The 12,225-nt window shown below is 36.9% G+C and overlaps 1 pseudogene; it reads left to right on the forward strand.

Moving 5' to 3' along the window:
* The first annotated feature begins 1,259 nt into the window (after window positions 1-1,259).
* Window positions 1,260-5,066, forward strand: LOC137715565 (mRNA cap guanine-N7 methyltransferase 1-like; annotated as a pseudogene).
* The last annotated feature ends 7,159 nt before the right edge of the window (window positions 5,067-12,225 follow it).

Genomic DNA, 12,225 nt, shown 5'->3' on the forward strand with positions numbered 1-12,225 from the left:
TTGTGATTAGTAATTGTAAGTTCACTTAAGGCGAACATTACGCTTTTAAGGGTTGCGTGATTTTTCAAAGGGTTTTCATAAAGCTTTATGAGCCTTGCATGTTTATATTTGATATGAACATCACAGACAGGTTACATGTCTTATATACGTTTTCACTTAAACATCACGAGGAAAATATGTATTAGGAAACTAACATTCAAAGCATGTGTATGGAAATTCATAAGTAATTAACAGAATTGCATAAGATCAATCTTTTTTGAAACTTTGTTTTCTAATAATTAATTAGGAAATGGTTTAAATACAAATTATTTATTCAATTCCTATGGAGAATGACCTTACTTGAGCTACTATACTACGAAACCTTGTACTCTTACAAATATTTTTTTGTGTTTTTATCCCTAGTTTTGCAATTGGTAAAAATCCTATCAATAAACATGGAGTTGTATGAATCAGAAACGAAGAATTTTGAGTAAGAGCTCGTACTTAACCCTTGAGTAGCTAAGTATTATTTGTGTCATAAATTATAACCTGTAGAGCAAGAGAGATGAGAGTTTCTTGAACATAGCCATGGATATTTCTTGAACCAAAAAAAAAAGTGTATAACTTTATGGTGGCATTGCATTTAGTCCTTAAGACCCTTTTATAGAACTATAGTAAAATGTTTAGCTATGAGATCATCTACAAATTGCAACGTGTATACTGTAATAGAATTAAGGAGAAAACTATTCCAAACCTACTAAGGTTTCCTTGTGGATTTAGAAGAAATAAGAATACTTGGGCAATCTTGAACCAAAGCTATTTAGTTCTAAAATTGATAAAATCAGTCTTCAACTAAAGGGCTAAAGAGAAGTGGACTAAAGAATCAAGCTAAATTTGACTCTTAGGGTATGCAACATGTAAAGGGCAAACTAAGTGGCAAAAAAAAAAAAAGAATGAAAATAAATTATAGGCTTGCATGGTTGGAAATGAAAAAATTTAGCCTATAAGTAGTATTTAAAACTTGATTTTCAGAGGACTAAAACATAGCCGTTGACTACGTTTAGCCGTCCTTGACTGGAAATGGCATTAGTTTCCGTATCCTTGTGGTTTCCACGTCTAATTAGCATTGCTTTTATTTCCTATTTTAGCTTAGTCTTGTGTACCCTTTTTATAAATAGGGAAATAATAAAGTATTGTTATGAGTGTGCGAGAGTACGTCAAAATTCTTAAATACTTTGTTTAATAATTTTGCCATGAAACGAGGGTACGATTCACAATCCATGGAGGATGACATTGACAGAACGAAGTCGATTGCTCGTAGAGTGGCGACTCACTACAGTCCATGGACGAATCAAACTCTGGAAGAACGAGAAGGTAGTCCAATCATCCATCTAAGTGTAAAGATTAAGCAGTAGCTTCAATGGAGACCATTAAGAAAAGCAGACTTGTAGATATAGAGAAGAAGAGAGAGAGAGAGAGAGAGAGAGAGAAAAGCTTTCTTGTATTTCTTGAGTGTCAAGTTACTTTCCTTACATCTTTGCTATAAGTGTTTATATGATTACATTGCTTAATGCATAAGCTAGTATTCGAATAACCAACATATTCTACCAACCTTATAACTTCCCTTGGATCTTGTGACACTTGTCATCATCTACAACCTTAAATTCCCTTCACTTGGATTCTCATCTTTGTGTTTGTTTACACTCTTACATCCCCCCTCAATCTCATGCTCAAGTGAACTAAGCGTGAGATTGCTACAATGCTGCTGGAATAAGGGTGCAGATAAACCCTTTGTGAGTATATCAGCAAATTGTTCTGCAGATGAAACATGTTGCACTTGAAGATCTCCTCTTGTAACTCTTTCACGAACAAAGTGATAGTCAATCTCGATATGTTTAGACTTTGCATGAAACACATGATTGGTTGATAGAGATATAGCTGAGATGTTGTCACAGTAAATCATTGGTGCTTGATAAAGAGGAATGTGTAGGTCACAAAATAATTGTCTTATCCAAGCTATTTCAGCTGCTGTGATACCTAGAGCTCGATACTTAGATTCTGTGGATGACCTGGACACAATGTGTTGTTTATTTTATGCCCAAGATATAGGATTAGACCCTATAAAGATCACAAACCTTGAGGTAGATCTTCTATCATTTGGATCCCCAGCCTAGTCTGCATCGACCCTGGTGTAAAGCGAATTCCATAATTTGATATACCCTTAAGATACCTAAGAATTCTTTTGATTGCAATTACATTGGGACATTATTCATGAATTGGCATGCTTGATTCATAGAGAAGGCTATATCCGGCCTTGTTAATGTGAGATATTGAAGGGCTCCAACCACACTTCAGTATTGATCAGGGCTATGATATGGCTTTCCATCGTTTTTTAGAAGTCTGTGATATGGCAAACATGGAGTAGCATAGGGTTTGCAATCCTGCAAATCCACTTTGTCAACCAACTCACTGATATATTTAGATTGGGAAACAAATAAGCCTTCATTTGTGTGACTAATTTGCAGCCCTAGAAAATAATGCAGATTACCTAAATCCTTCATCTCAAACTCTATAGTAAGTTCTGTAATGACTTGAGAAATCAATTGAGATGAGCTTCTAGTTAAGATAACATTATCAACATATAGCAGTAATACTACAATACCTGGATTAGAATGTTGAACAAATAAAGATGGATCAGCCTGTGAAGGCTTGAATCCTAGTGCAGGTAGAAAATTGGTGAATATGTCATTCCAAGCTCTTGGAGCTTGTTTAAACCCATAGAGCGATTTTTGAAGCTTGTAGACATAATTTGATGGATGTTGTAAGCTTTGAAATCCTGGAGGTTGCTCCATATACACTTCTTCTTGTAAAAAGCCATGTAAGAAGGCATTTTTCACATCTAATTGCCTTAGCTGCCATTTGAACTGAGCTACTAAAGCAAAAATGAGTCTAATAGTTGTAGGCTTAATGACAGGACTAAATGTTTCTCCATAGTCTACACCTTCCTCCTGACTATAGCCCTTTGCTACAAGCCTTGCCTCATACCTTGCAACAGTACCATCTGCATTCTTTTTAATTCTGTACACCCATTTACACCCAACCAGGTTTTTACCACTTGGAAGTGGAACAATAGCCCATGTATTTTGAGAATGCAGTGCATCTATCTCTTCGTGCTTTGCATTTTGCCATTCTGGTGCTTTAGAAGCAACTTTGAATGTTTTAGGCTCTGAGATAACTGACTAAGAACTAACACAGAGTGTTAAGAGTGTTTTAACACTGACTGAGAACTGACTGAGATAACTTTAGGAGGCTTTCATCTAAATTAGCGCAGAGGAGATTCTGTTCTTGATCTTGCATGCGGCAAGGGGGTGATCTCATCAAATGGGAAAAGGCTAAAATTGGGTATTATGTCGGCAAAGATATAACTCAAGGCTTGACAGAAGATTGTCGAAACCATTACAATGTTCATAAAATATAGTTACATTTCCTGCGCATCTTGTATGTGGAGACTGGAGATTGTTATGAGGTTCGTCTGGAAAAAGCCCTAGCCCAAGAAGCCCCCTTTGACATCGTCAATTGTCAGTTTGGCTTGCATTATTCCTGGTCTACTGAGGCGCGTGCGCGGCGAGACTTGACTAATGTATCGGCTATGCTTCGTCCTGGCGGTACTTTTATTGGAACAATGCCGGATGCGAATGTGATTATCAAAAGCTTAGAGAAGCTGATCAAGGGTTGAGCTTTGGTAATAGCGTCTATTAGATACGTTTCGACGTAGAATTTTCTAGAAAGATTCAAGAGTTTATGCCCCTTTGAGTATACCTTTCACCCGGAGGATGCTATTGATTGCCCTGAATGGATAGCCCCGTTTGATTTTTTCAAATCATTGGTAGAAGAGTGCGATATGGAGCTAATTTTTTGTAACAACTCCCATGAATTCGTGCACGAGTATATGAAAATACCAGAATATCTTGAGCTAAAGCGGACTATTTGTGCACCACGCCCTGGTAACCGAGATCAAAGCACACTATCGGAAGATGAATGGGACGCAGCTTATTTGTATGTCGCATTTCTCTCGAGGAAGAGGGGAACCTGATCGGACACATGTAAACGGTAGACGACACAAAGGGAAGATGCTTATATCGAAAGAGGACATCGTGAACGTTAGCAGTAATTAATGGAACGCATGTCTCAAAGGTTCATTTCTGTAGCAAAGAGAAGGATGGTTTTTGCTTGGCCAAATAGGAAAGCAAAAGAGCTCAACTACCACAAATGGATGTAATTATTATATAATTTGTAGATTTACAGTGATCTAATCTAAAAAGAAAGATTAATTTTTTATTTTAGCATGATCTGCCATTGAAATTATTGATATTGTTTTTAACTTAAACACCTCAATGACATAATAACTGAACCTCCCGTATATAAACCGTATATTATTTTGTTATCTCTCCAATGTGTTACTCTATCCAAATAAGCAGTGCCAAATACTTTCGTCAAACAAGAGAAATACTAATCATGCCTACTGGGGCGATTGATAGATTAGAGTTTTCCTCCTCCAACAGTTGAGCTAATGCATGCATGATCAGTAGTAGTAATATAGTACTGCCTGATAAGCTCATATTTATATATATTTTACATCAAATTCACTTGTTTTTTCTTAGTTAGTTCCTTATATTTTTGAGCTATTTACTTTGTTTTTGTGTTTTGTAGGATTTTTCAAGCAAAGAAAAGAAAAATAGCACAAGTGGGATTTTAAGTAACAAATTTGTTAAAACTACCTATGCAAATCAGCTAACTTTGGAAGTAAGTTGTGGACAGCTCAAAATGAATTAGAGAATGAGCCTTATATGCTTGAAAAGTTATGGATGTCTATTTTCTGGAGCATTTCACAGATTGCTAATATCATTTTTCTAGAAAAAGTTATGACCGTTTTAACACTGAAAGGTTCTCAAGAAGCTGAACAGTATGTAACTGCAATGAAAGCAATAAATCCAATAAATCTAGCAGCCAAAACTGATGCAGCCAACAACAAGCCAGCTGACACCTATTCAAATGTCAGAGGAAATGGAATTAAAGACGAGGATTAAGAAGGAGTAATTGGCATAAAGGTTACCTAAAGAGTTACAGTTGTTTTACCATTTCCTCTCACTTATTGTCATCACTAAATGGTTGTTAGTGGGGTGAGTTATGGAGAAGAAATTGGGGCAGCAAGCAAGAACAAAAAGGCTGCAGGTTGCAGCGACAAAGTGGAAAAAAAAATAGAAAAAAAAAATGGAAAGGTGTAGCTAATGAAAATGGGAGGGAAGAAAGCAAGGCAGCAATAAGTTGGACGAGGAAGAGGGAAGCAATAAAGGAATATGAGAGAAAAAATAGGAAAAATAGAAAGAAAAAAAGGTTGCAGGTTGCAGCAGAAAAGAAGCAAAAAAAGGCAAGACAGCAGCGTTGGGGAAGGAAGGAAAGGAAGGGGGAAATCTTGGCATTCTCTTCTTTCGGTTTTATCTTCTCAACCTTGTGTCTTTCCTTTGGTTTTATTTAAGGATTATGTGTAACTAATTTTTAGTAGTTAGGAGTTGTTTTGAAGCCCCGAATATGATTGCAAGCTTGTTATGACATTTCGTTTCAATTTCTTTTATGAAATGACGAAAATTGCTTCATTACTTGTCTCATTGATGAATTCTTTATGTATTTTCTATGGATGTATACGTAGTAAGCATATCTAGGATTCTAACGCTATGAATATGTGTGTGCATGCCCTTGTCGAATGAAGACCTACATATGTTCTAGAGTAGTACTTGTTAATTGCGATTAACATGTGAACTAATTTCTAGGATAAGTAAGACAACGCCAGTACTTACGATGCCTTGTAATGACTCAAACTCTTTTCGTTCTTAATGATTTCTACTTGTTAAATATATGAAAATGTCATTCTAGATTGCATGCTAGAGACTAAGTTAAGTTGAAAACGTCATTCTCTTAACATACTACATAAGAAAGAGTAATAGGTTAGGTTCTAACATCGAGCCAACTCGAGCATCTTCATCCGGAAATAAAAGGAAATTGAATGAAACATAACTTGTTTGCATGATTATTTGGTGGTGGATAGCAATTTCCCTAACTCGTTTTTCTTAATTTGTGAACTACTTAAAATTTGTTTCTGTCTGATTTAATTTAAATAGCAAATCAACTCCAAAAATCCCAAAACTTATGAGTGTAGCTCTGTGTGTCTAGTATCTGCATATAAAGTTTCGTAGACTTTAGATAAGTGTAAGTCAGTTTAATAATTATTTTTCGGTGGCTGGTCAGTAGGGACAGCAGCCCAGTTTTTGTGACATTGTAAGCAGTTAAATAAAACAATCTTATGCGGGAAAGACCCTTATTTTCATATGCTACAATTGACAAATCTTAATGTTAATAAGGAAAATCAATAGGACATTTGTGTGCTACTTTGTGGTGTGCTTGTAATCCTATCACTGCCTTCGCATGGTGTTAGAAAAATTGGGTCTAATTGTTATAATAAATCACATTGAAAATCAAGAAATAATTCATGCATTTATATATATCACAATAATGCATGGAGTAACCAATGTTAAATGAGCATGATATAATGGACTAGAAAAACCTAGAAAATACGGTCGAGGCAAGTGTTGGACATTTTGTCCTTAAGACAAGTTTACGCCCCATTACGGTGCTCATGGTTGACCCGTGCATGTCTCCCAAGATACAACGATCACCACCTTGTAATAGTAACACTCCAAATCAGAAGGTTCCATGAACCACGATTGTGTTGAAAACTCTCTCATATGGACTCAATGAGACTCTCTAAAATTAAGGGCACTGTATGTATGATTATGTAAACAATGAAAAGTTATTTTTGTGATCATAGGGGGCTTCCTTATTTATAGAATGTGAGATACCTCTTGAAAAGTATGTACCTATTCATGAAGAGTCAAAAGTTGCAACACTTCATTTAAGTAGAAATATCTTTATACCAAAAGGCTCAACTTCTAATTTCCATTCAATTAATAAATTTAATATAATAATATTATTATTAAATTTTCCAACAATCCCCCACTTGAATGGAAATTGACTCAATACCATGCAAATGACAATGCAGACACTGGAGAGAAAATTCAGTAGGAAAAGTACCGCATCGAGATATATATGTGACTTTTGGCTTTGAACCTTTCATAGTGAATTACTATCAGATTTACTTGGCTAATCAGTAAACATGATGTCTTGAACTACTCAGACGTATGTGTAAACCAAGACAATAGTAATCACACAATACCTTTCCAAACACCCTGTGGTTGCTCGGTGGCATATTTCAAGTGTAACAACCTGATCAATTGTAACTCTATATAAATGAATGTATGAATACTCACTCATTATCGGGTTGAGCTTACACAATTCGACTTACTATAATTCAGTTTCAAATTTCCTTTACAAACAAGAGACCGAAATAATGGAAAAGGCAAAGGATCCATATTTCGGCAGGACAGTAGATGAAGTGAACAAACTTGTTTACCAAGATACAAGTAAAGGCAAGTAAGAGTGCGAGTCTAAGACAATAATAGGTTTTAGGGGGGTTGGAGTCATAAGTTTTGGGGGGGGGGGGGGGGGGGGGAGGGGTGGTGTGGGAAGGAGTGCTGGTCCAATTGCAGCTATGAAGAAAAACACCACAATTATCCTCGACCAATTTAAGTTGTTGTAGCCACGTTTATCGTCTAGAGATATTTCTTTCTACTTATAAATGAAAATTCATAGGTTCGACTTGTATAAATGACATATTCGGTACTAAATTAGGCTTCATGTCTCTCTTGAATAATTCACTATTATTGTTCTTGAAATGCATTTTTAAAATTTAAGTATACATTTTCTAAGTAATTTAAGAGTAATGCTAGAGAGACTTAATTTGTCAACAAAATTTTATAAACTAAATAACATGGAAGGTGATAATTAGATTATTACTTAAGCGTTAATAAGTTTGCTCATTCCTATTGGTGAAACATAATTTAATTTACAAATTTTGTTTACTAATTTAGACTCCCTTGCATTACCTGTAATTTAAAGTTTCTGGTTCAAACACATAATTTTTCTACATGGAGAAGGAAGAAGGATCGATAGTCGATAGAGTAAGATATGATGAATTGAAGTGGATAGATGACTTATTTGTTGTGAAATATAAAATAAGAATAATGTCATGTGTATCACATTTTTTTACAATCTCTTTGACCACTTTTAAATGATAAATTGGTCTCAAGTTTAGTTTCCTAAGGATTTGTTTGCTTGGGTTCATCTTTTTTGTAATCACTTAGGTTGGACTTAGTTTTTTTATTGAGTTTACTTATTAGTGCGAGCCCATAGTGAGCTCTAAGTAAAATGTAATTTTCTCGGATTTTCTCTTCTAGTTTCAAGAATTCAAATGTATCTAGAGGAAACAATTTCAAATTTATCTTATAGGAAAACAAAATTTAAATTCGAATAAGTGGGGGAATATCACTCACTCCAGTTTGAAAACTTAAGGAATTTGAACCATTTGAGGAGGCTCAAGCATGTACTCACTACCTTCATGTTCATAGGACAACTATCAACATAGGTACCCTAACTTATCATTTAAGACACGCAAGAAGGCGTTCGAGCATTGCTAGAGAACTTCTCAATTTGACATTGAGTGATAAACTGTAAAGAAAAAGGTTAAAGGTTTTGATGTGTTGATAAAATGTTAGTTCTCTAAATTCATTTACATAACTTTTTGATACTACATGACAAAAACTATCACAAGATGATTCAGTGATTGGGGACAAATTCTAGCTCGTACTCCAAACGACATGTCCTAGGTTCAACTCCTAATGCTGATGAATCACACGCTAGTACGATGGTGGCTATAAGAGGCTGAAATACCAATGTGAGTCTTATCGACTCTCGAAAATGTGGACTACTGTGGCTATGCGACATGCGGTGAATTACCTTTGTGGATAAGACACTTTTCTTCATCCACTGCATCTGGAATTCAATCTACTTCCCATTTGATAACCTTTGCATTTCAAACCTGTATTTCACACGGCACATCTTGGTTCTATTTTTAGCACTAGTGAATCACACAATAATGATAAAAAAAGGTTGAAATGCTCCTGAGTCATCCTAACCCTCAGAAGGGCGGATTATTTTGACAAAGTCGCCAACTAGTCCCTTACCTTGTGAATTAGAGTATTTTTTCATGCACTGCGCCGTAATTCAATCCACTTCCCATTTTATAACCCTTGCATTTCAAAATTTAACAAGTAGGGTTGGTTAACAATCTGTTTGTTTTGGCCAACATTTGTTAAATAATCTTTTGTATTTATTTGACGAATGTCCCTAATTTGTCATAACAAAGCAGCCACGCTGTCCACACCCCGAAAACCCTTCCCTCTCTCATTTGGTTTTCCTCTGTTTTCCCGCATCATCCTACAGTTGGACTCGGCGCCTCTCTCTCTTTCTCCCCCCTCTTCGCCCTCTCTACCAAACCCTAACCCCCCAACTTCCAACCTCCCACCATTCAATCCAACCCTAATCCCCCCCAATCGGACCCCAACCCGACCCAGTTCACCTCCGACTGCCTCCAATTCTACTCCGCCCCGACCCATTTCTTCAAAATTCCAGCCATGCCCAAGCCTGCCGAGAAGCTTTGCGGGATTAATAATATAATGATCGAATCGTTGAAGCACCGTACGAATTCATTTTATGGGTTTGAGCAATGCCGGAGCTTCGCAGAGGAGTACGCCGAGGCCGCGCTAGGGTAGCAAACAAGCCCTCCGGCGTCGGTTGGGCTTAGATTGTTATGGGGTTTACTTAGCCGTGCGAGCTCATAGCGAGCTCCGAGTGGATTGTAATTTCCTGCGGTATTCTCTTCTTGTTCCAAGAATTCAAATTTGAATTCAGGGGTTTTGCATCACCCTTTGGCAATGGAAAAAGAATACCCTATCACTTGGAAAGTCGCACTACCATGGTACTAGATGATTTTCCAAGCGAAAACGAAAAGCGTGCATATGATCAACTAAAGTAAAACCATCCATGCATGCCGTCAATAAGATCGAAATAAAATTCCAATTTTAGAGCTTGGTTCATGAGACGGATAAAAAATGTAATGTAGAGGACTATGTCTGATTAAAAAATGATTAGTTGAAAAAGAAATTTTTTATATGTTCAGTTTGAAGAGAGTCTAAAACTAACAGAGGTCGTGTACTAGTCGTTGCCCACCAACTAACGAGAAGATGAGACGTACCAAATTAATTTACTAGATTAGATGAAACATAGCATTAGTGAGGCTGCAGACAACTAAACTCCAAATATAACAAGAAACAGTTTGACATTGAAACCTACGACAAATACGAGATCCCCATTCTGAGGAATAAATAGTTGTATATATAGTACTGCAGGCCACTAGTCAGGATATTTATAAACATCGTGGTTACATGAGAGCTCTTTCACGTCACACCATATTATTCATGCATGCTTGATCATCAATGGTACTAGTACCGCTTTGGCATGATTCTACCGCAGGATCAATGGCGTTTTTAGAAGCTGAATTATTTGGGGTATCATGAGGTTTGTATAATTTATTGAAGTGAAGATTACAGAGAACTATAAGTAGGAAGGCGGTGACGCATATAGAATAGGCAGCACATTTGAACCACAAAGGAAATGGGATGGTGATGGATATGAAGAAGGCTATGACTCCAAAGAAGAGGCCAAAATTATGGAAAAGCCGGGGGATTGATATTCCGGCGGGACAGTAGTTGGAGTGAACAAACTTGCTTACCAAGATACAAGTAAAGGCAAGCAAGATTGATAGTCCAAGAAAGTAAAAGATTACAGGCAGCTGGCCGGAGGGAATTTGGACAGAGAGAATAGCTAGTCCAATGGCCGACGTTAAGCAAAACATGATGATTATCTCTGGCCAATCTAAGTTGTTGTAGTACTTATAATTAGTCCTCCTGTCTGCAACGTGATGCACTGCGGCTTCTAAGACTCGCTCGCGATCGCGATCATGATTATCCGGACCAATTATAAGAACTTTGAGTAGATGGATTGCCTTTGCAATAAGTGCAAGGAGAAAAGGCTTTAAGAACTTATCATAAGAATTATTAACAACACACTTCATTTTTTGTTCTGCAGGAGAGAGAGAGAGAGAGAGAGAGAGAGAGATAATGAGAATGGTTAGAGATGTTTGATTTCTATATTATAAGGAGGGAAGAATGAAAGAGGGAAGGCACATTGGGAACTTCCTCGTAATTTAATAATCCATTTGCTGACGTGAAAGAGGGAAGGCACTTTGGTATCGTTTGGTATGTTGACGGAACGGGACAGGACGGAACGGAACGGAACGGGAGCAAAGATGCCCTCGGATGGAAACAAGGAGGAAGAAGAAGGAGACGGAGAAGTTATAATTTTGTGTTACACGGATGTGGAACGAGTTGTTCCAGGGGGATGAGATGGAACAAAAATTCATCCAAAACTCGTCCCGTGGAATAGCTCGTTCTACCCGTTTTAAGCGCACCAAACGTGGGACGGAACGTCTTGTCCCACTCTGTTCCGTCCCGTCCCACGTACCAAACGGTACCTTTGGGAACTTCCTGATAATTTAATATGCCATTCCCTGACCTGGAACTGAAAAGGTAAAATTAACTATAGCCATCAAGAAAAAGTAGTGATAATTATAGCCATCAAGAAAATGTAGTGACGAAAGAGTTACAATTAGTAACAGTAAAATTTAACAAATTTGATGCCTGAAAATCCGGTTCAGATGTTGACAAAACGAGACCGCACGTGGCATGCTGTAAACCCAAAGTGCTTAATTGGAGATTAGCCTCGTCAACATTCAACAACGTCATACAACACACTTGCACAGTACCCACCTTGGAGCTTTCAAAGAAGGAAAAATACCACTCTCAATTAAAAAACAAATTAATAAATAAATAATGTTGTAGAAGATACAGATGTTAATTAAATAATTAATTAAAATGACAAGCAAGTAATAAGATAACATGGCCTTGCGTGCTGGGACTGACACAGAGAGGCCCGCTTAGGGCTGGTTTGGTATTGCTCTGCTTTGAAAAAAAGCTGATTCTGCTGTGCTGTGAGAATAAGCGGCTGTGAAATAAAGCAGCAGAGTGTTTGGTAAACTTTTTTGTAAAAGTGCTTTTGAAAAAAAAAAAAAACAGTATTATAGTGTTTGGTAAACTTTTATGTAAAACAGATGTGAAA

Source organism: Pyrus communis, chromosome 14, assembly GCF_963583255.1.
Source record: "Pyrus communis chromosome 14, drPyrComm1.1, whole genome shotgun sequence".
NCBI classification, from domain to species: Eukaryota; Viridiplantae; Streptophyta; class Magnoliopsida; order Rosales; family Rosaceae; genus Pyrus; species Pyrus communis.